Here is a 23,717-nt window from a genome sequence, read left to right as displayed (position 1 = left end):
TAACATTATACAGTGTTTGGACAAAGCTTGAAAAAAAAAAAAAAAAAAAAAAAACCCACAGTCCCCTGGGAATTATAAGATTCTATCTGACATTTTTATCAAAATTGAGTTTTTCACATATTCTTATTCTGTGACAACTTATATACATTATGTGACAGATTTTTTAATGTGTACATTTTGGGACTTTTTATTTAAAAAAAAAAAACAGAAAGGTTCTATCTACAGTCGAATGGAATGCAAAAACTTTGAAGATCAATATCTCAAACTACTCGGAATGCAGAGAGAACCTTATAATTCCAAGTGAGGACAACATCTCAGCCTCTGAGGTATAATAAACCGTTCTGAACAGTGACAGGAAAAGTTTGCATTTGTTTTGCATAATGTGCATCATGTATAATCATGTGACAATAGTTGCCTACAGTATATATTTTGGCTCAAAGACAATTTTCCTCAGTTTTCATTATGTCTATTATTACTTATTATCACATCAGTCAAGAATCAGGTTAATTTCTGGCTTGTATTTTAAAAATAACATAATAATAATTAATAATAGTTTAAAATGGTGCTGCTTATTTTTATTTATTTAGCACAAAGAAACAACAAGGTTCAAAGTCACTTTCCAGAACCTTAACCTGCGCTGTTGAGCTGTGGTGTAATAACGATACATCCTTCATCTTATTATAATAACTCCTGTGTTAAAGTGCTGCTGATTCGAATAAAAATATGCTACATTTTCCTAAATGACTAAATTTAAAATGTACTCTAGATCAGTTTACAGCTAGTGTCACTCAGTTAACAGGTGGTATAATAAAACTCTTAGCTGCAACATTTTATGGCCCAGACTTCACCCTGTACTAACATCTGACCAGCACCTCGAAGCAAAAGTGCATTACAATTAGTGTGTACAGTTTTACAATTAGTGTTTTTATCATGTTAAACCTTAAAAACAAAACCTAGCAATAATTATGTGCTTGTAAATTGGCTTTAAGCTAATAAAACAAGGTTTAAATAAGGATTAAGCCGTGCTCATTTTAACCAGTTAAACCGTCCCTAAAGAATTTTGACCGATTAACACAATCAGTAAAACGGGTTTAAAAAAGTAATTTATTTATTAATTTATCAAAATATTTTAAAAGTTTTGCTGCTATGCATGGTTAAAAATACGCTACAAAAAATAAATAATAAAAAATTATTTCAGAAAGGCAGATGCGAAAAGGTTACAAACATTATAATAAAAAACTGTAAACATAGCTAGGCTATGGTTAGCTCCCTTACTCCACAACAAAAAATCATTTTAATTAACAGTATTTTAGAAAAGAACAAGAATTAAATAAAAGAAGATACATTTATTTAAACGACAAGCCAAAATGAATTCATTTGGGCTAAAACTAAACTGAAATCAATTTTGGGTCCTCTCTCATTCGACACCAAAATCAAATCAAATGTTTTCATATTCGCAATGTAATTAAATGCCAAATTACTTGATTATTTATTATGTACTTCACTCGCGTTTCAATAAAAACGTTTTTACATATCACAACGTTACAGTGATAATCCTTAACGACACATATTTTACATTTTTTAACTGAGCAGTGTGTTTTTTCCACATGTTTGTCTGACTGTAGTTTTTTACTTAGGATGATTTTGTCCATGCAGGTGAAATCAAACACAGATCTTAGTGTGATGTCAGTTTTCAGTACAGTATCTTTTCTCATCTGAGCAATCCTTCATACTTGGTTTTCTCCATGTCTGCTGTGAAAAAAAAAAAAAACAATATATATATATATATATATATATATATATATATATATATATATATATATATATATATATATATATATATATATATTTTGAATGTCTCAACTGAGCAATCAGAAGTCAAGTATTCCAGAGAGCCAAATAATAATTTAGCATTAAGCACGTTTCACTCTTACTACAGTTTCTCCATGTAATACTCACTATTTCTGGAGCTCCTGCGGCGATAGTGAAGCACAGCAGCAGCAGCTACAACAGCAGCAGCAGCAGAACAGCAATAAACACCAACAACAATTCCTGCTAAAGCAGCTGAAGACAGACCTGAATCTAGAACAGCTAAAGACAGATAGTCATTAGAGCGAGAAGAATATGACAGTGTGTTTATATACCATATTCACTGCATTATCTCTATGGACACTTTTGCATGTCCAAAAGGTTTATTCCTCTGTTAAAAAATAGGGATTATAATGAAACAGTTTATGAAAGTTTAAGAATAGTATAGGAGGTTGGCCTCCAGAAAATGTCAAGAGACGCCTTTTCACGGTCTCATGATTTAATGATACAATAGTCACATGTCAAATGTCATTGTGTACTTTAAATTTGTTTGTACAGCTGCCGTGTTTCTGTTTGTCTTTCCAGTTCCATGTACAGTACACATGGTTTGTTGAATAACAGGTTTGGAGAGACAATGTTATTGCCTTGTTAATTATTTCTGACTTCTTTATTATAAGCAGCAGGTGTTTAGGATGAAGTTTGACAATTTATTTATAGATTTCTGAAATTTAGTATTTTGTGTTCAAATGAAAATTCATGTTTTTGAAAGAACAACAGCAAAATCATTTTAAGTTAACTATAAAGTCAAGCTCCCATTAAGAACAATGCATTTATAAATATATTGTACTCCATTATATGCAATCTATAAAGAGGAATGGAGAAAACATACCCAAGTCAAAACTCCCTCTTCTCCATACGGGGCTCTTCATCAGTTTTGACTTGATCGGACAGAGCAGCTGGAATAAAGAAAATAAAAAATAATATAAATAAATAAATATATATCTATATATATATCTATATATATATATATATATATATATATATATATATATATATATAAAGGAACACATTGATGTTGATAAGTCCTTTTGGCAGTTTCTGTTCATTTGTATAACTGCATGAATCCTTTTAAAAACATTCTCCAATTCCACATTAATAATATGCTTTACAATTCTAGTTGTGATGGTCTTTTCTTCCCTGTGCGTGATTGAAATTAATTAAATGAAGAAGAAGAAGAAGAAGAAGAAGAAGAAGAAGAAGAAAGAGAAGCAGAAGAAGAAGAAGAAAAAGAAAGTAAATACAGGGTGGGCACTTGATTTTGTCCATTTGGGGATTGACAGCTTCTTGTCATTGATAAGAAGCTGAATGAAGCGAATTATGTTGTTCAGACTCCTGACCGGCAAAGAAAAAATCGCGTGTGTGTCATGTAAACTTGCTGAAGCGTATGTGAGTCGTGGGGAAGAGATGGAGTTAAAAAGCTCTGTTATCACTCCAGTGGTTTCGATCGTGATTGCTTCTGACAGTGATGTTGATGAAGATGGACTGAATCTACAGAGTACCCTGATGTTGGGTGGCAGATTGAATAATTCCCATGATTTTGGAGAATTTAAATTCTCATCTGATCATTCACCGATTAAGCAACGTGCTTATAAAGTGGAATCCAGTTTAAACGTAAAGTTATGGAGGTCGAGGTCCTAAATATTTAGTTGAGAATGGGTTTGCAGTTTCCGAGTTTCAGCGCGCACGCACCATATAATAGAAAATTCCATCAAAAAAATGGAACACAACGGTTCTGCACGGATTATAGAAGAGTAAATGCCATGACAAAACCAGATTCGTTTCCCCTCCCGCTTATGGAGGATTGTATCGATAACGTAGGGTTCTGCGCGCTTCGTCACGGAACTCACCATGCTAAAGGGGTACTGGCAAGTTCCCTTGACGGAGCGCACGGCCGAAATATCTGCGTTCGTTACACCGGATGATTTCCTTAATTATAGGGTGATGGCGTTCGGACTGCGTAACGCTCCGGCTACGTTCCAGCGCTTGATGAGTCAAGTGTTGGGCGGTGTTTCAAACTGTAAAGCTTACCTCGATGATATTGTTGTTTACTCGAATACATGGGATGAGCACTTGACAACGTTAGGCACTGTTTTTAATCGGTTACTGGATGCATCTCTCACTCTTAATTTGTCTAAGTGTGAGTTTTTCTGGCAAAGCGACAATTACCTATTTAGGGAAACAGGTGGGGCTTCAAGGGCAGGTTCGACCTGTTACTTTGAAAGTGCAAGCTATTACAGAATTTGCCAGTAACCCCGTACGAAACGTGAACTCAGGAGATTCCTAGGAATGTCTGGCTATTATCAGGGATTTTGTAAAAATTTCTCAGATGTTGTGTTGCCTCTAAAAAAACTGCTTCGAGTATCACAAATTTTTGAGTGGACTGATTGCATTCAATTCTGTTAAAACCCTTTTGAGTAGTGGTCCTGTCTTAACGGCTCCAAATTATTCATGTGCATTTCAGTTGGATGTTGATGCAAGTGCTACTGGTGGTGGTGCTGTCCTTCTGCAGGATGATGAAAATGGGATTGAGCATCCTGTTGGGTACTTTTCAAAGAAATTTCTGAAACATCAGTTAAATTACAGCACTATTGAGAAGGAGGCTTTAGCCTTCTTAATGGCTTTACAACACTTTGAGGTGTACATTGGCTCTAGTTCTCTTCCGGTGGTTGTATATACAGACCACAACCCATTAGTTTTTTTTTTATTTTTTTTTTTTTTTTTTTTTCAGTTATTTATTCAGATTATGCGGATTAAAGATTATGAGGGTACATGAATTTGGGGAAAAAATGTTGTGTGAGTGATGAATCAAAAAATACTGCCAATGTTCCATTAAAAAAAAAAAAAAAAAAAAATCATTACTTTTTATTTCATGGTGTCTTCAAAGAAACATGAACCATCGTGATAAATTGTAGTATGTTTGGTCATCATAAAAGGTTCCTAAAAGACCCAGTTATTACATTATAATTTCAGTGGACATCCATCTATCCATCCTTTTTCTAATCCACTTGTGTTGTGTAGGAGCACAGGATTTCAGTAATAACATATTAATCAGAGGTGCCGTTTTATGCTGATGAACAATTTAATTTACAGCCAGTCAATGAATTTGGTTTTATATGATCTATTTTTGTATTAAAATAGAAAAATCACTGATTCGTGGTCTAATATTTAATTTTTTCAAAAATAAATAAATAAATAAATAACTTAAGGGTAAATTACATTAACTCACCAGTGATGATCACATTGAAAGTTTTTATAGTATCATCATGACTGATGCTGATTTTTTTGGTGATTTTGGTGCTGTCACACTTGCGGTTTCTGTTTAAACTTTGTCTTTTTCCTGAACTCTCACTTCTGATGATCTCTGCTTCATAACCGTCCAGGTGTTCAGTTGTGATGTTAGTGATGATCATAGATCCAGTCTCATAGTCCACCTTCAGTCTGTCTCTGAATCTTCCGTCTTCACCATCATATAAACAGCTTGTGTTGGGATGTACATTAATCAGAGCGATGCGAGTGTCTTCAAAATACCACAGCATCTTGTCATGCTCTTTTTTGATTATATCAGTGTTTAGAGTGACTGTATCTCCCTCCATCACTGTCACCACGTCATCACCAAAAACACCTGGAAACACAAATATATAGTTACTCAATGCTTACTTAATATATAGTTCTATTAATAAATCATTAGAAAATTAAATAAAAACGTTAAACATGAGTGTTATAAGCCATCATTTAAGATATTTCTCCTTATATAGAACCTTTTTGGCATTAAGGGTTCTTAAATATCAGTCAAGTACTCTTGTCCTGTGTAGGACACAGATGTCTGATACTCTCTAATGGATGGCCAGAGTCAGGTGACCAGGAACTACAGAAACACAGCTCTTAACAGATGTAGGCAAATCAGAAACCAAACAACAGGGCAGACAAAGAAACAGGCGACACAGACACAGCATATAAACACAAAACCAAAACTGACTATATAATATACAACCATTGTTGAGTTTTCAATAACGTCATATATTGAATTATTCATATAATATTTCTGCTTAAAATGTCGTCGAGCAGAGTCAGTTTAATATTGAACGCATCAGAAATGCAGCTTTTATGTTGACGAGGAGAAATTTAGTATAAAAACGAAAGAACTCTTGGGGTACAAACACAAATACATCGACAAATACAATCCAAGATAAGATTTTAGGAGTTAATGATGTGAAATTGTCATTTACTCTCGCTGAAAAACCGAAAGCGTTGAGGTTACAAATTGAAACGTCTTACCATGAAGGAGCAAAACAAACAGTGTGAGCAAAAAACTGCATCCCATCATGTTAACAGCTGTTTGTTAGAATAAATAATAGTGTTGCTCCGTAGATCTGCTGTAAGCTTTCTCTTCCAGAGTCAATAAAACGAAACCCTCGTGAGATCTGATATTCAATGTCGGACAATAAAACAAACAAAACATGACATATTTATCCAGATGAAATGACACTGAACCTTTATGCGTATGGTTTCGATTCTAGTCAAAAAGTAAGAGAACGAAAGCTCATTTGCGTGATTTTAATCATGAACCCAGCTAAGGGCGGGATTTCATGTGTTTTTTTTTTGTTTGTTTTGTTTTGTTTGTTTTCACAAGACCTAATTAATCTCTTTAAATGAAAGCAGGGAAATTTTTAATTGTAATTAAAGTAAATCCTAGTTAATTATAAATCTTGAAATTATAAATATTAAGAGTCACAACTGACATCACAAACTCACTCTTAACACATTAAACAGAAACAGCTATTTATTAATACTAGCCTACAATTGAAACTCATGTACTCATCTCTTCAGCCCGTCCCTCTCATCATATAATCATAAAAACTTTACAATTCATCATCACTTAACCATCATTATCTTTAGGTGCGTAGGCTATATTTAAAGGACTCTGTGTGCCTTCTGAAAAGGTACCGCCCCAGAAGCTTTTGTACCTTTTTTTTTTTTCTGAGTGTAGCGCCACATTGTATTTTCTCTTCGCAGAAACGTGATCCATTGGCAAAAGTGAAACCTGCTGTAATCATAGAATTGTACAGAAACAGAGTTTACTAATCTCAGTCTGATTCCAGTCCATGTGTAACTGGTTGCACATTTAAAGTGGATTTGTTAAAAAAAAAAATATATATATATATAAATATATATGATTTAATAGTTTTAGTAGCTATATATGAGTTAAACATTACGTTTTAACATATAATATATATATATATAAATATATATGATTTAATAGTTTTAGTAGCGGCGGCAACGCATCACTCTCGCTCTCAAACTCTCGAGATTCAATATGAGTAAAACATTACGTTTTAACATATAATCCTATCACTCAGCATGAAATTATTAGAACGATATCTCCGTTATATTCTCCGTAAACAACATTCGTGTTATGATGAACTCTTAACACGTGCAAACTCATAAATCAACGCATAACACGGGTAATAATGCAGAGACTTGCTTCAAACACTTTTAAAACACATCTGGAAATAAACACACAAACATTAATACTCTACTCTCGCATATTTGCCAGCAACTTACCTGGAAAACATGAAGCTATTATTTTAGTTGCGGCACTCGTGGTTCACACGCATTGCACTCAAACTCTCTCGAGATTCAGCGAGAGTGCATTTCCATAACCCATCACGCAATTTCACCACCGCCTACTGATGTAGTGAGACTGCAATTTAAAAATAACAAACTGAAATATAAACAATTCCTTTCAAATAAACACACACTGAATTTAAAATACTCATTGCACACAGTGCAATGTATAATTCAAAATACAGGTAAAACCTGTGGAGTATCAATACAGAAAATTGCATTAACAAAGTAGAGATGCTGTTCACAAAGTACAATTGTGCCCTGTTTGTAGAGTGAAAGGTTGAAAGAAAAGATACAGAAAAATTGTGATCCACTGATAATTATGTTCAAGTTTTCTGCTAGTAAGAATAAGTAAAGCTAGAGAGTGTTTTGTGACTACTGTGGTCACAGCTAGTGCACTTTCAGTAAAGGGTGGTCAGATCCTGTTGGGGGAGGATTCACACACTAGATTGATATCTCACTTCTGTCCTGTTTAGCAGTCTGTTTTCAGATGTTACAATAGTACAGTGCTTAAAGAAAATGCTTCATGTTGTAATTTTGTTCTGCTGGTGTTTGTGCAAACTGGCTGGTAAGTAATAAATGTAATATTTTTACAGTATATATATATATATATATATCTATATATATATATATATATATATATATATATGTATGTATGTGTGTGTGTGTGTGTGTGTTTTAACTGATTTAGTTAATGCTTTAGTGTATTAAGATGAATATACATTTGCCATTATTTTCAGATATTCTGAAACTGAACAAGTATTTATAATCTGGTTTGGATTCAGATCTATCATCACAGAATAATTTAAGGACAGATTCAGATTCTCTCAACTCTACACTTTAAGTGAATTTTTCTTCCATTTAGCTTTCCTGTGTGGTGCTGTTTTGTGTTCTTTGTTTAGCTTTTAAATAATTACAACATACTGATCCTATAGTAAAGTAATCCAACATAATGTCATTAACCCTTAATCTGTGACTAACTCTAATATTCTACAGATGTGTTTGCTGATACAGATGCAGTGAAGTCAGTGTCAGTGCTGGAGGGAGATTCAGTCACTCTACACTCTGGTGTTACTGAAATAATGGATGATGATCTGATTCTGTGGGATCTGTGGATATAATAAGACTTTAATAGCGATGAGAGATTCAGAGACAGACTGAAGCTGTGTTATGATGATGTTCTTGATGAGAGATTCAGAGACAGACTGAAGGTGGATCCTCAAACTGGATCTCTGATCATCACAAACATCACATCTGAACACACTGGACTCTATCAACTACAGACCAACAATGTGATCAAGATATTCTGTCTCACTGTCTATGGTGAGTTAATATTTTTTAATTGTTGTAATTAAAGTCGTGGCCTAATGGTTTAGAGAGTCGGACTTCCAATCCAAGGGTTTTGTGAGTTCGAGTCTCGGGCCGGCAGTGATTGTAGGTGGGGGGGGTGAATGTACAGCGCTCTCTCCACCCTCAATACCAGGACTAAAGCTGCCCTTGAGCAAGACACCGAACCCCCAACTGCTCCCCGGACACCGCAGCATAAATGATGCCCACTGCTCTGGGTGTGTGTTCACGGTGTGTGTGTGTGCAATTTGGATGGGTTAAATGCAGAGCACAAAATCTGAGTATGGGTCACCATACTTGGCTGTGTGTCATGTCACTTTCACTAAAGTAAATCCTAGTTTAATTATTAATCTTGAAATTATAAATATTAAGAGTCACAGTTGACATCACAAACTCACCCTTAACACATTAAACAGAAACAGCTATTTATTAATACTACAATTTAATGATTTTACTCATGTTTTTAGCTCGCCTGCCTGTTCCTGTCATCAGCAGAAACTCTCCACAATGTTCATCATCATCATCATCATCATCATCACAGCAGAATTGTTCATTGGTGTGTTCAGTGGTGAATGTGGGTCATGTGACTCTCTCCTGGTACAAAGGAAACAGTTTATTGTCCAGCATCAGTGTGTCTGATCTCAGCATCAGTCTCTCTCTACCTCTGGAGGTGGAATATCAGGATAAAAACAGCTACAGCTGTGTGCTCAACAATCACACCAGCAACCAGACCACATATCTGGACATCACTCAACTCTGTCAACCATGTTCAGGTGAGATTAGTGTTTATGCTGCTCATCTTATTCTACTGGTCATGTGCTGAAAGGACTGGTCAAGGTAAAATACAGCCAGTCTCAAAGAGAAGTTTGGTGGATTTTCATACGCAAATTTGTAGAGCTGACCAGTAGTTGTGCTTTAACACATTCAGCTACACTAAACAACACACAGTGTGTTTGTATCTACGCAGCCACTTCTTTATACCTGAACTTGTAAAAAAAGTGGCTAAATTAATTAATTAGCATTGATTAAATAAATAACTTCTTGGAAAGTAGTTAGCTGTGAGACAGAACTAAATGATATTAATCTACAGGCCAAAAAGAGTTAATTAGCATTGATTCGTTACCTAGTCCACAAAACTGGAATACATGTGTCTTTCACACACACGCTTCACATTCAGTCCCACTTTCTCTGACTTTGCCTGTAAAATTTGACTATGCAAATGTGTATGTAAATGTTACTGTGTATTAATGGTGGAGTAGAAGAGAAGGCAGGCAAAGAGACAGATCTAAATGCAAGAGATTATTATTTTTTTAAACTGAACACAAAACAAGAACCAAGAAACAAGGACTGTGGGGAACAGAAACACATCTACAACTGAAAAAGGGGAAAAGCAAGGGCTATATAAACACAAATGAGGCTGGGGAGACAATCACCTGAGAAAAGAACTACAAACACGGCACTCAAGACAGGATGTAACACAAAAGTTACACAAAGTCACAAAACACACACACAAACACAAGACATTGGGAACATGTAGCAGCTGATATTAGTGTTTACTTATATTTACTGAATTGATTATAATGACCAGAGCTGATTAGACAATAGATCAGAATTTGTTACATTCTGTTTATTCATAAATGCAGACTACCAATAGTTTTTTTTTTTTTTCTTACACATTAAAGCATTATAGCAAACATCTGTCAAATTCACAATCAAAACCTGAATCAAAAGCAAGCAGTAAATTATGATGTCAACAAGTAAAGCAGAAAACTGAGAGGGATGTTAATGTATCAATAGATCAGACTGACAGTTTCACTCAAACTAATGACTGTGTCTCTCTCTCATCACAGGCTCTCTGTCTCTGATAGTGCTGATCTCTGTTGCTGCTGTGGCTGGATCTCTGTTGATTGTGGTTGCATTCGGGATGTTTCTCACATGCAGAAAGTGTAGAAAAACTGATCAAAAAGGCAAGTTGTTTGGCTTCTGCATTTCTCAAAATGGAGTATTTAATAATACAGTAACATAATCCTACATGTGTAAAGTTTCTGCATTTCTCAAAATGGATTAAACCACACCTGAAATACAGAAACAAGACAAATTAATTTCTGCATTAATTTAATAATACAGTAACATAATCCTACATGTGTAAAGATGCAGCACTCAGTTGATTTTCACATTAAAATGTCTAGAATAACACCGTTTCACTGGTGGGTGACATTTTATTACATTTCATCACACTACAAGAAAATGTAAATTACTTTAGCACTTGTCTTGGTATGATTTATAAAGGTTTTATATAAATTATCTGCAAAAAAAAATGTCTATAAAATTATAAAAAAGTATATAAAATTGCACAATTAATTAAATGTGTGCATTAATGTTTTAACCTCGACAATATAAACAACACATATGTTGCGAAGAACCAGATCTAGTTAAGATTGAGTTGTTGTTGTTGTTTAATGCATCTATTATTAATTATTATTAAACAGTTCAGACTCCTGAAGAGATCATTTACATTGAGCCAACATTCAACAACAGAAAAGTGCATAAAACAGTAAGATTTATTCCAAAGCTATGCTGTTCATCTCTGTATCAATTTAGCAGTCAGGCAAATTTATGTTTTTTTTTTTTTTTTTTTTTTTTAAGGCTACTGACAAGACATTGCACCTCTAAATTTTTGCACTTTTTTATGTCAGTGGTACTGTACATACTGTCCTGGACTGCCATTTACAGACCATTTACAGTATTTCAGTTCTCAACCTGATATCTGTGGTCACTGCAAGTAAAAAAAAAAAAAAGAAGAGAAAAAAGACAAAAGATCTAAACTCACCTTAAATCTCAAATCTATCTTCAGTAAGATTTGATATATATATATATAAAATTATTTTTTTTTTTAACAGAATGTTAGAGAGGAGGCTCAAGTAGAGTATGCACTGATCGCCATGAGAAGATAAAATATACCAGACCTGTAAAATCCTGCGACAACCATTACAACTCCTGCTGACAACAAGTTCTTTCAAACTTGTAGTTGAGTTTTGGGATTGTTGACAATCACTACACATGCAGTAGCTTCCTAAAGTCCTGTTCACACCGGCAGTGACTGAAACCACCTTTGTGCTCTCTCTGACAAATGACAGACCTGTATGCAGAATTTTTGGACTTTGAAATATTTACTGAGTGAATTCAGACATACTTCTTTTGTCACATAGCAGGGAAGTATGTGATTTGGCTGCAGCCATTCACCTCCAAAAATCCATGTTTTTATACCAGTAAAAAGTATTTTCTTGTAACCTAATCTTAAACTACTATCAACATGTTTATCAAAATAAACCCTATTATAGACCCAGTTAATTGGTATTTAAATAGTATAGACTTATACTGAACTATATTCTTGACCATACCGAGGTTGCATCAAGCTTGCAATTAAAAGTGTTTCTGTGGCTACATAAAAAAACATCTGTGTATTTGACACATAGTTACTGCATAATCCACTTCATCAGTGATAAAGAAGCCCACGCAAAAACCGCACTCATGTCACTACGGAAAACAGAAAGCGTTCAACTTCAGGCCTCTGTTTTTAATTCCTCCCCCGACTGCAAGCGGCAAATCTCACCTTTCAGTTAAATCCAGCTGAAGATGAACACATCTAGAGTTAATTTGGCTAGATCAATTACATGACACGTTATTTAGTAGTGGTCAGCGACTGCTATACAGAGTGGGCAGATGGCTCCTAAAGTTCGACTCTCTGTTGGAGGCCCCTGGCAGCTCTGGCCCCACTATCAGTTTGTGAGTCAAATTTAAACCTGCTGTGCTAAGATTTATTTGCAGCTGTACACAAATTATGGTCCGACCTGTTGGGCGTATAAATGACTTATTCATGAGAATGTATTCTGCTAGATTTTTGTGGTCCGATGTCAGTTTGTGAGTGTGTCTGAGGTGTTAGTTGTGTGTCTGTGTGGATAGGATGTGGGTGAAGGGTTTTTTCCATTCCTGTTCACACGAAGCTCACAGTTTGACGTCTGCCTTATGCAAAACAACATTACTACGAATGCTGAACCCATTAATAAAGAAGCAGATAAAAGAATAAAAACCTCAGATAAAAGAATCTCTTAGACAGATGTATTACTGCGTGAATGTCAAAATTGATACTTAAGCATATGAATATCCCTCCATGACCACAGTCATACTGCTAAACACAAGATAAAAAGTGACAGCTTCAGTGGTTGTTTTTTAGCTCCAGTATAAGAGATGTTATTACTGAGAAGAACTATTCTTGACATCATCACCTTTTGTATAAATGCCACATGATAATGGTTCATAACACCCATCACTCCATTAACACTCTTACCTGGAAAAAGATGAGTCAGCCTCTAAAGGAAATAGTCGTCAGTGTGGAAAGATGATTACACCATTTAACAAGACGCATTAACTTACCCTGTTAACAACCAGACAAACCTTTACACTAAAGGTATTTTGTTCATTCGTCACGCCTCGCACCCTCTGGATTTTTACTGTTAATAAGAGCGCAACCTAGTGTCCAAAATTAGACTTCACTTCAAAAATAAAAGCTTCATTTGACAGAGAGTGTGCGCTATAAATACATCTGTGACAGAGTGACCTCACCTACACATTCCCCATCTTACCTCATTCCTCCTCCTCTGTTCCCTGCTGAGGCGATGTGGGTGCACATTTACTGGTTTCACACGGAAACATATCCACTCCATTTCCATCCACACCAGACAACAGTGCATAACAACACTACATTTTTTGTTTTGTCAATACCTACCTGTAGTGATGTAACATTTGAACCAAGTCATTAGACTTGTAAGGGATAATGTAGCTACATCCAGCCGGTTGTAGATAAACCAGAATAAACCCCAGACGTGAAGTGGAGGGGTCTTGTATCAGCCTGAATGGGTTTATACTGATATAACAACCGGCTGGATGTACATGGTAATAAAAAAAAAAATCCCAGGTTGGCAGTTGAGTGTGGATGGTGTGATAGACCAATAAGAATCAAGTATTCCACAGCCGTGTAAGAAGTGTTGATAATAATATATTCGAGGCTTGTGTTGTTAATGTATAAATTTTATTTCCAATCACATGCGCTGTTCACTTTGTGTGTTGGAATGTTCGAACGATCTTACTTTTCATTTAGACTTATTCAATTACATTTTTAAATGATCTGGACGAACTCACTGATATTGTAACTTCATATATCAGTTTCTGTGAGGATATGTGCATCCCCACTAGGACATTCTTATCATTCAATAATTATAAACCTGGTTTACTGTGAAACTCAAACAGCTTCGTCACACCAAAGAGGATGCTTACAGTAGTGGGGATAAAATCATGTATAATCAGGCCAGGAACAGACTAACAAAGGAGATCCGAGTACCAATAAAAAAAACTCCTCTGAAAAGCTGAAAAAAAACAGTTTTCAGCCAACGACCCGGCATCAGTATGGACTAGTATGAGGAACATCACCACCCCCACAATCTGTGGAGAATCAACAACTGGCTAACAATCTGAATGTTCACACATTCACCAACCCTCCCTCCTGAATGCATTCGAGCAGCCACAAAAGACCACCTCCCTCCGCCTACTGATTTATATGTAATCATTGTGAGATGTACACAGACGCATGATGTACATTTATCAGACAGGATTTAAACTTTGACGGGACAAATCAGAAGTATTATTTTCTTCTGTTGCTCTGAAAGCAGTAAGTTCAAGCAGGCTAACTTAATGCAGAAACGAATACAGTAAAATTAAGAACGTCATCAGAATCCATTTACACTATCTTTTAAAGTTCTGGATTTGAACATTTCAATTATTTCCATCTTCAGTCATTAAAATTAGAAAATTATTTCAACATTTAAGCAAATGTAGAAAGAGAGTGACCATGTCACAGCAGTTATCATACTTGTTGGCTTGGGCCGCATTCACACACACAATCCAGTTTCCAGTCATAATTTCAATTCATACAATGCTCACAGGTTTTTTTTTTTTTCTTTTTTTTTTTCTTGAGTGATGGTGATAAGCCTTTGGTGCTTCTCAATACTGAAATTGATGCTTCCTCATTTCCTTTGTCCTCCATCCTCCACCTGAATCAGGAGTGTTTGATTAAATAGACATGCAGAATGTGTGAAACTGTGTTGGGCCTCTAAGAACCTGCAGCACTGATTTAGACGATCACTCAGTTGTTCAAGGCTTTCAGTAGCCTATCAATATAAGTATTGACCTCATCAATGTGTGTCATAGTAAACACTTTATTCTGATTTATTCATATTTATCTTGTATTTTCCAGCTCCTCTGCCTCTTCCAAACTCATCATCATCATCATCGTCAAAATGTGAACATCTTAACATCACTGAACTCTGTCAGACATATGCTGGTATGTCAGTGGTGATATTTTAGCTTTATATAGTTTTATGTTGTTGTTGTTGTTGTTGTTGTTTGTTTGTTAATTTATTAAATAAATAATTAACCAAAAAAATAAACTTAAACAATCAATAAATAAATCAAAGAAATAATTAATCTAAAAATGAAACTTATGCCATCATTTATTCATTCCAAGTAGATCTGGGTTTTTGCAGATATCTTTTGCCAATATTTGTATTATTTTGAGTTCCTGACAGAGATGCTAAAAAAGCTCCCTTTCATCATTGCCTTTTTTTCTTCAGAAGTTCACCGCTGCTGTGATTCTACTGAAGCTGTGATCCGATTGGTCGTCGCTGCTCTGATGGGCGTGGCTGCAGCGGCTGCTGTTGTTCTTCTGGTCAATGACGTCAGATCTTCTAGAGGTTAAAAGAAGAAAACAGAACAGATAATATAATATAAATATTGTGTGATGTCTTGGAGTTGTATTCAGTAAAGATGGAAAATGTGTGGTCTATTTGTTTAGTGACTGTAAAAGGAAGCTTTGTTTATCAATGCTCTCTTCTGAACTGAAATCCTTTCAATATGATGTCACTGAGGCCATCTGGTGGCCAAACAATGTTTATTCTTCAAAAATTGAATCTGTAGACCAGGGCTGGGCAATGTCGGTCCTGAATAAAAATTAGTGATACATTAGTTCACCTGCACCTAATAATGTCTTCAAGATAACTAGAAATGTGCAACAGTTAATATTAATGGTCCTGTGTTGGACCTGCTTACACCTGAGCAGTGAAAGTGTATAGATGCTAAATACCTGCTGCTCACATGTGGTCTGAGGTAGGCCTGTTGAAAGCAGCAATAGTAGTATTGGGTTGTAATGTATATATGTGTGTGTGCGTGTGTAATAACTTGAGGAGGCATGAGATCTGTTCAAAATTGCATTTACTCAGCAGAATGCATCAACCAACAGTACATTCAATCACTTCACAGGCTGAGTCAGTTTGCACACACTAAGTTCTTCTCTACTGCTTTTTAAGCAAATACCAACAGCATTAGCCTGCCCTCTTACAGGTCATCACAACAACTGACACTTTATTGTCAGACTACAATCATTTGGGAATGGAATTACCACAAAAATTCTCTTCTGTTATATTGTTTTATAATTGGGACAGGAATAACATAATTTTCACAAGATGACAGCGGCCATACTGGCCTGTTTTGGCTTCAGTTTTCTATAGTGGAAGGAAGTGGAGACACGTCAATCTTTTTTTTTTTCTTACCAGTCTATGTGTCAACCTCATTAAGTCTAGAGTCTGTGTTTCTAATTGTTTGTGATGGTCAGAGTTCCGGTCTGATTGTCCAGCTTCAGTCTGTCTCTGAATCTCTCATCAGCACTGTCAGGGTTCTTCCATAAAATTTTCATAAGCCATTTATAGAAACTTCAAATTACATTTTATTAACTGCCACACTCATGTACTGATCACAATGGTGCAAGAAAAAATGTGAAAAACCAAAAGAAAAGAAAGAAAACTAACTGATAAAAAAGATCAGCACACTACTGAGTTCTGTGCCTCAGATGTTTCTCCAGGGATCCATCACCAGAACTGACTCAGCCATAGAAATCCTTTTAACAAAACAGATCAAACCATTGTATAATTAGAGGGGGACTCAATTCAGTACATCAAACCTAAATTAAAAAAGAAATGTATAATATATACAAATAAACTCTATAAACATGAAATTCCATTCACCATAAAGCAATGATAAAATAAACTGGGAAGAATGCCCTTTATAATAACACATTCAACTGAACAAACAATCCAAACCCTTATGGTACCCAAAACTACATTTCCCATAATTCCTAGTAAAGGATATAAAGGACATCAGGAAACGCTGCGTTCTTTTAATAAAAAACCTTTGTTCCATGCTGCAGTCATGGATTCTGGCAGAACCATGGTTAAGATACTCAATTATTCAAACAACTGAAGAAAATATCAACCCATATCTTGTCTAGTTGTGGTTTTATTCAATCACTAGCGTGCACTCTAGTAATGAATATTTATGTCGCTCTTTGATCTTCAGTGCGCGCATAAGAGACAACATGCACAACTAACACAGAATGTTTTGGTTAAATAATATTAAAAGAGACAAAATAAATGCATAGAAATTTATAAACAAGCACACAAACAATTAGAATCAGAATCAGAATCAGAATGAGCTTTATTGCCAGGTATGTTTACACATACGAGGAATTTGTTTTCGTGACAGAAGCCCCGCAGTGCAACAGAATGACAGCAACAGAACAAAAAACACACAATAAAAGAATAAAAAATACAGAAAAATACAAATCAGTAGTAAGGAATGACAATATACAAATTGACAATTTTATGGCAGATATATTACAATGAGCAGTTATGTATGTACCGGTATATAGTTTGTGCAAAAAAATAATAGTTTAATTGTACACTAAGTATGTGTGTTAGATAATAAGTGTATGTGTCTGTAAATATAAATAGTGTAATGTGTTCCACAGTTATTATCAAGTGTTCATTAGATGGATTGCCTGAGGGAAGAAACTGTTCCTGTGTCTGGTTGTTCTGGTGCTCAGTGCTCTGTAGCGTCGACCAGATGGCAACATTTTCAAACAGGGAGTGTGCTGGATGTGAGGGGTCCAGAGTGATTTTTCCAGCCCTTTTGCTCACTCTGGATAAGTACAGTTCTTGAATAGATGGGAGGGTTGTACCGATGATTCTCTCAGCAGTCCGGACTACCCTCTGTAGTCTTCTGAGGTCAGATTTAGATGCTGAGCTGAACCAGACAGTTACTGAAGTGCAGAGGACGGATTCAATGATGGCGGAGTAGAACCTGTTTCAGCAGCTCCTGTGGCAGGTTAAACTTCCTCAGCTGGCGAAGGAAGTACAACCTCTGCTAGGCCTTTTTCACAATGGAGTCAATGTGAATATCCCACTTCAGGTCCTGAGAGATAGGTGGTGCCCAGGAACCCTGAATGACTCCACTGCAGTCACAGTGCTGTTCATGATGGTTAGTGGGGGGAGAGCAGGGGGGTTTCTCCTGAAGTCCACGATCATCTCCACTGTTTTGAGTGTGTTGAGCTCCAGGTTGTTAAGACTGCACCAGACAGCCAGCTGCTTAACCTCTTGTCTGTAAGCAGACTCGTCACCATCCTGAATTAGGCCAATAAGTGTGGTGTCGTGTGCAAACTTCAGGAGCTTGACAGAGGGGTCCTTAGATGTGCAATCAATTAATGTACGAGAGAAGAGCAGTGGGGAGAGAACGCAGCCCTGGGGAGCTCCAGTGCTGGATTGTATGGGTGCTGGATGTGTATTTTCCCAGCCTCACTAGCTGCTGCCTGTCTGTCAGGAAGCTGTTGGATCCACTGACAGACGGAGGTGGGCACAGAGAGCTGAGTTAGTTTGGGCAGGAGAAGATTTGGGATGATAATGTTAATGGCCGAGCTGAAGTCCACAAACAGGATTCTCACATAAGTCCCTGGTCTGTCTAGGTGTTGCAGAACATAATGCAGTCCAATGTTTACTGCATCGTCCACAGACCTGTTTGCTCTGTAGGCAAACTGAAGAGGATCCAGTAAGGGTCCAGTAATGTCCTTCAGGTGGGCCAGCACCAGTTTTTCAAATGACTTCATGACCACAGACATGACCACAGACAATTAATGCCTTAAACAAAATAAATTTCTCCTATAAAGAAATTAAATAAAAAAGGAATCTAGAATAATTGAAATAAATTAGCCCAATTATTAAGTGTGGCCTGAGCCATCACATTTCCCCCCACCTATGCACTCTCGCATGGTGAGCAAGAAAGAAAATTGGCTGCCATATTTTCTAGCCCCAGACGATGCTTCACTGTAAAGCAGAAGGGTTGTTTAGACAAAAACCATCGCGTCAAGCGAGAATTTGTATCTTTCATTGTATTCAACCATTTCAGAGCATTATGATCTGTTTTGATAACAAAATCTCGGCCGAGCAAACAATATCAAGAGCCCATTTCAAAACTAAACATTCTTTCTCCACCACAGAATACCTAGTTTCTCTGGGAAATAATTTCCGACTCAAATACACCACAGGATGCTTTCCTCAATTCTCTTCCTGCATCAGGACCACTCCTAAACCTAATTCAGACGCATCTGTTTGAAGTACAAATGACTGAAAAAATAGGTTCATTGCTCAGCATCCCTTTTAACTCAAGGAAAGCTTTTTCTGCAGGTAATGTCCATTGCACTTTGTTGTGACTTTTTAATTAAATCCATTAACGGTGTCGCAATGGTCGAGAAAAGGGGAATCAATTTTCGATACCAGCCGACCAAACCAAGAAATTAGCTAATTTGTTTCTTGTAGCTGGAAGTGGACAAGATTGAATTGCCCATACTTTCTGCACTTGCGGCCTAATTACTCTATTCCCCAATGTATACCCCAAATACTACGTCTCGGTTTCTAACTAAGGAACATTATGTGGGGTTAATGGACAACATCCACAAAATAATATGTTCATAAAATCGAGTGAGTTTGCATTTGAGTTCAGTGATTCCACATCTACATATATGTTTACTAATTTAACAGATACTCTTTTCCAACGTGACATACAAACAAAGCGAATAGCACACTGTTCTAGAAAATCAGAAGCTAAAAGGAATATTTAATAGTGAATAATATTTTTTTTTTTTGTCAAAAAAATTAAAAATAAATAAATAAAATTTTTAATGTCTGTCCTAGCTGCAAATTATTTTGCACATAATGGTTGACTGATGGGTTTTTGGCTGAGTTTTAGAGAGGAAGTGTTGTTGAACACATGGGGCATGGTCTAATTCAGTCTCCAGTCTGGAGGAAGTCAGCAGATTGTTAACAGATCACATTTTCAGTAGCTTGTTCTCTACACATTTATGCAATATTTAAATTTGACTGAAACTATTTCATACCATTGAACTGATGATGTTTCACACACTGGCTTTTTGCTGTTTGTGCTGTTGCCATCTGGTTGGTAAGTTACAGAATATACATTTTTGTGGCTCTATTTCTATTATTTTGGACTTCTTATGCATTCAGTTCCACCATCAATTAATAAATAATGCACCCTGTACAAATACTAGAGATTGTAAAAAAATAATAATAATAATAATAAATAAATAAATATCTAATAGAACTTATGCTCGCTTGGCTGTTTCCTTGATTTTAAACAGTGTTGCCATGATCACTTTTTAAAAGCAAGTTTGAGTGTAAAAGTTGTGAATTTAGTTAGAGCTTTAGCTCTAGTAAGAGTTAGTTTGAAATGTTTAAGATGTGAAGGCACCATTATAGTGTAGGGCACTTGGACCTTGGTTTAAAAAAAAAAAAAAAAAAAAAAAAACAGTGGCGTGTAATACAGCCAAGTATTGTGACCCATACTCAGAATTCGTGCTCTGCATTTAAACCATCCAAAGTGCACACAAACAGCAGTGAACATACACACACACCATCAACACACACCAGGAGTAGTGGGCATCATTTACACTACGCGCCCGGGGAGCAGTTGGGGGTTTGGAGTCTTGCACTAGATCACCTCAGTCGTGGTATTGCCGGCCCGAGACTCGAACCCACAACCTTAGGGTTAGAAGTCAAACTCTCGAACCACTAGGCCACAACTTCCCCAAAGTTAAATTACTTTAAGTACAGCCATCGAAACTGCTTTGAAAATGATTTTACATGGGAAAATTTGAACTGTCACATGTGGACATCAACACTCAGCCTACCAAACCTCAATTAAAGTTATCCAATTCATTAATGTGTTAGTTTAACTACAACTTAAATATCCTAGTTAGATTTCTGCTGCAGGCTACATGTAATGTGCAATAGAGGCCAGGATCTAATAACAGCAGGATTTTATTAATAAAGATGGTAGTCTAAGAAATAACAATAATTCAAGACAAAGGTAAATGAACCCAAGAGTTTGTGTAAAAGAAGTGACTAATGACTATAACACAGGGCTATAAATAGAAGAGATTAGAAAGAAACAAAACTAGATACAGGTGAAGGGGAAATCAAAAGCCACGGAAACCTAACAATATAGAAACTAAAGAAAACAGAGCTAAACCACAGGAATAGAGAAAACTGAAACAATAGAACTAAGCAAGCCTCAAAATATGAGCCTTTGAATGACATGAACCAAAGCCATTGCACTACACACAATGAAACTGTGAAATTATATCCAATGTTATTAAAGTTAAATGGTCGGGAAAAGGGGATATTGTTGCATTATGTGTAATAATATACATAACATATAGTACGTACGCTTGGTGTACTGTACGTCAGAGTATTTCTTACTTCCTCACACTCTTTCATTCCAGACTCTGCTTTACCACTGGATCTCCACAGCTTCATTTTGAGCATGTGCATGACAGTGTGGCTATTATTCCATGTTTGTGGTTAATGTACGTTAGTGTGTATATGTCTTGAGGTGTGAATAGTGTGAGTGTGTGTTCTTGTGAGTATTGTATGTGATTGAAAGGAGCTCCACAATTTCACTTCCTCTATATGAGAAACAGTTTTACTGTAAAATAAAGTACAGGATCTATGAATGCTACACTCTTAAAAATTAAGGCTCCAAAAGGGTGTTTTAGCAGTGAATTCAATGAAGATTCCCCAAAAAAAAAACTTTCAGTGAAATGAACAATTTTTGAAGAACATTTTAAAAATCTAAAGAACCTTTTCAGCATTTGAAAGGTTCCATGGATGTTCAAGGTTCTTCGTGGAACTATTGAAAAAGATCTTATTGCTTGAATGTGAGATGTTAATATCATTTACTATGTGTATATGAAATATAAGATTGATATTCAGCTGCATAAACATCCCTATATATCCGTGCAGATTATTTGTCAATCTGTCAATATCAAGGACATAGTCAAGTGAATTATTTTCAAAACTAAGGCATTGCAATGTTATTGTACAGTTATCCATTTTATGCAGCTACAAAGTGAAGTCAGGCTGCAACTTCCTTTTGTGTGAAATCTGTTCTGTTTGGCATGCAATGGAAGTTGGAAGAAGAGTCTTTTCTTTCTTATTCCTGACATTCATCCAAGGTTTACTGCTTCCTGAATAAGAACAAATGTAGGGCGGGGCTTAATTTTGTTCATGAGGAGGTATTGTATGGTTGTGGTTTTGCTATTGGACAATCTCAAGTGAGTGACAAGTTTTGCCCCCGCCCTTGTGCCAGTAAACACATCATCAGAGAAGAGATGTAGCTGCAAGAGCGAAGACAAGTTATTTTTATTAAAGATTGTGAGGGCACATTAATTAAAATAAATAAATAAATAAAATGTTGTGCATGGATAAATCCTTTATAATAAATACTTCAATATTTCATAAAATAGAAAAGGTCCATTTTGATTTTCGTTCTGGCTTTAATGGGAAGTAATTCATATTTATCTATATTAAAATTTAGACTGGAAGATTTGGAAAATGCTTGACAGGTTAAATCTAACTTAATTGCGATATTTGCATTTTTTATACGGCAAAACGAAGCATTGCTCTCCATCTACAGTGGCCAAAATAATGAATATTCTTTAATATTTCATTTTTTTATGTCATCCATTTTACATTTCTTTGTTTGCATTTTTCACCCGCTATTTTCATTTTGTTACATTACTATCTGCAGCAACCCCACAAATACAAAAGTAAAAATATTTGTCACATTTTTTATTGAAAACTTAATATTACATACTAAAAAGATGAACGATCTATGAATCATATATTAAAGGGCTGTCATAATAAAGATATAAAACAGCATTAAACAAAATATTTAAAAACCACATCGAAAATGTTAATTACAATATTTCATAGACCTGAAAATTTGGAAGATTTTGGAAAGATTTTGAAATCTATAGAAAACTGGGATGTGTGACAGAAATGTCTGTATGATGTGATGTATGTAATTTTTCTCCTTCTGGCAGCTAATGTAAATAATGTCAAAATCCAAGTTTTACTATCCTTGTGGAGACATTTGGTCCTCAAAACATAGGTTGCCAAATGACCTATAATGCCTTATGACAGCATTTAAGAGTTTATTCTAATCTTTGAGTTTAGTATTAAATCTGATTCTGTTGCTTGCAAAATTCCACAATTCACAGATTCAAAATCTAGACCTCTTTTTTGTTTGTTTGTTTTAATAAAATTTAAGCAATAGTCCTCTGTTGCTGTGCAATAGTCACTGTGCACTTACTGCCTTCTAGTGGTGACAGCCCAAACAAACACTTTCACAGCTGACATCTCAGAAGTTAAAGGCGGTCAGTATCAGCATTGACCACTGACCACACTGACTGACTGATGCTGCAATAAACACTTATTACTGTCAGATTCTTATTTCTCCCATGAATGGCTTGCAGCTCGTCTGCCTCTTCCTGCAGCAGCAGAAACATTTTAATGTTCTTTTGTGTGTCTGCTGCTGTTCTTCAGTTCACATCTAAAGATCACAAACTACAGCTGATTTCA

General features: G+C 35.8%; 1 long non-coding RNA gene across 1 annotated transcript; it reads right to left on the bottom strand.

The window, feature by feature from the left end:
- Positions 1-1,594: 1,594 nt before the first annotated feature.
- LOC109060254 lies at positions 1,595-6,447 on the bottom strand. The gene is made up of 5 exons (XR_006160384.1): positions 6,145-6,447; positions 5,096-5,491; positions 2,699-2,765; positions 1,960-2,091; positions 1,595-1,752 (listed from the first exon to the last, which is right to left on the bottom strand). It is a non-coding gene; the product is annotated as an uncharacterized LOC109060254 (long non-coding RNA).
- Between the last annotated feature and the right edge of the window lie 17,270 nt (positions 6,448-23,717).

The sequence above is a fragment of the Cyprinus carpio genome, chromosome A7 (assembly GCF_018340385.1).
Source record: "Cyprinus carpio isolate SPL01 chromosome A7, ASM1834038v1, whole genome shotgun sequence".
NCBI classification, from domain to species: Eukaryota; Metazoa; Chordata; class Actinopteri; order Cypriniformes; family Cyprinidae; genus Cyprinus; species Cyprinus carpio.
The sequence above is the reverse complement of the archived record's forward strand: the minus strand, read 5'-3'. Positions and strand labels throughout refer to the sequence as shown.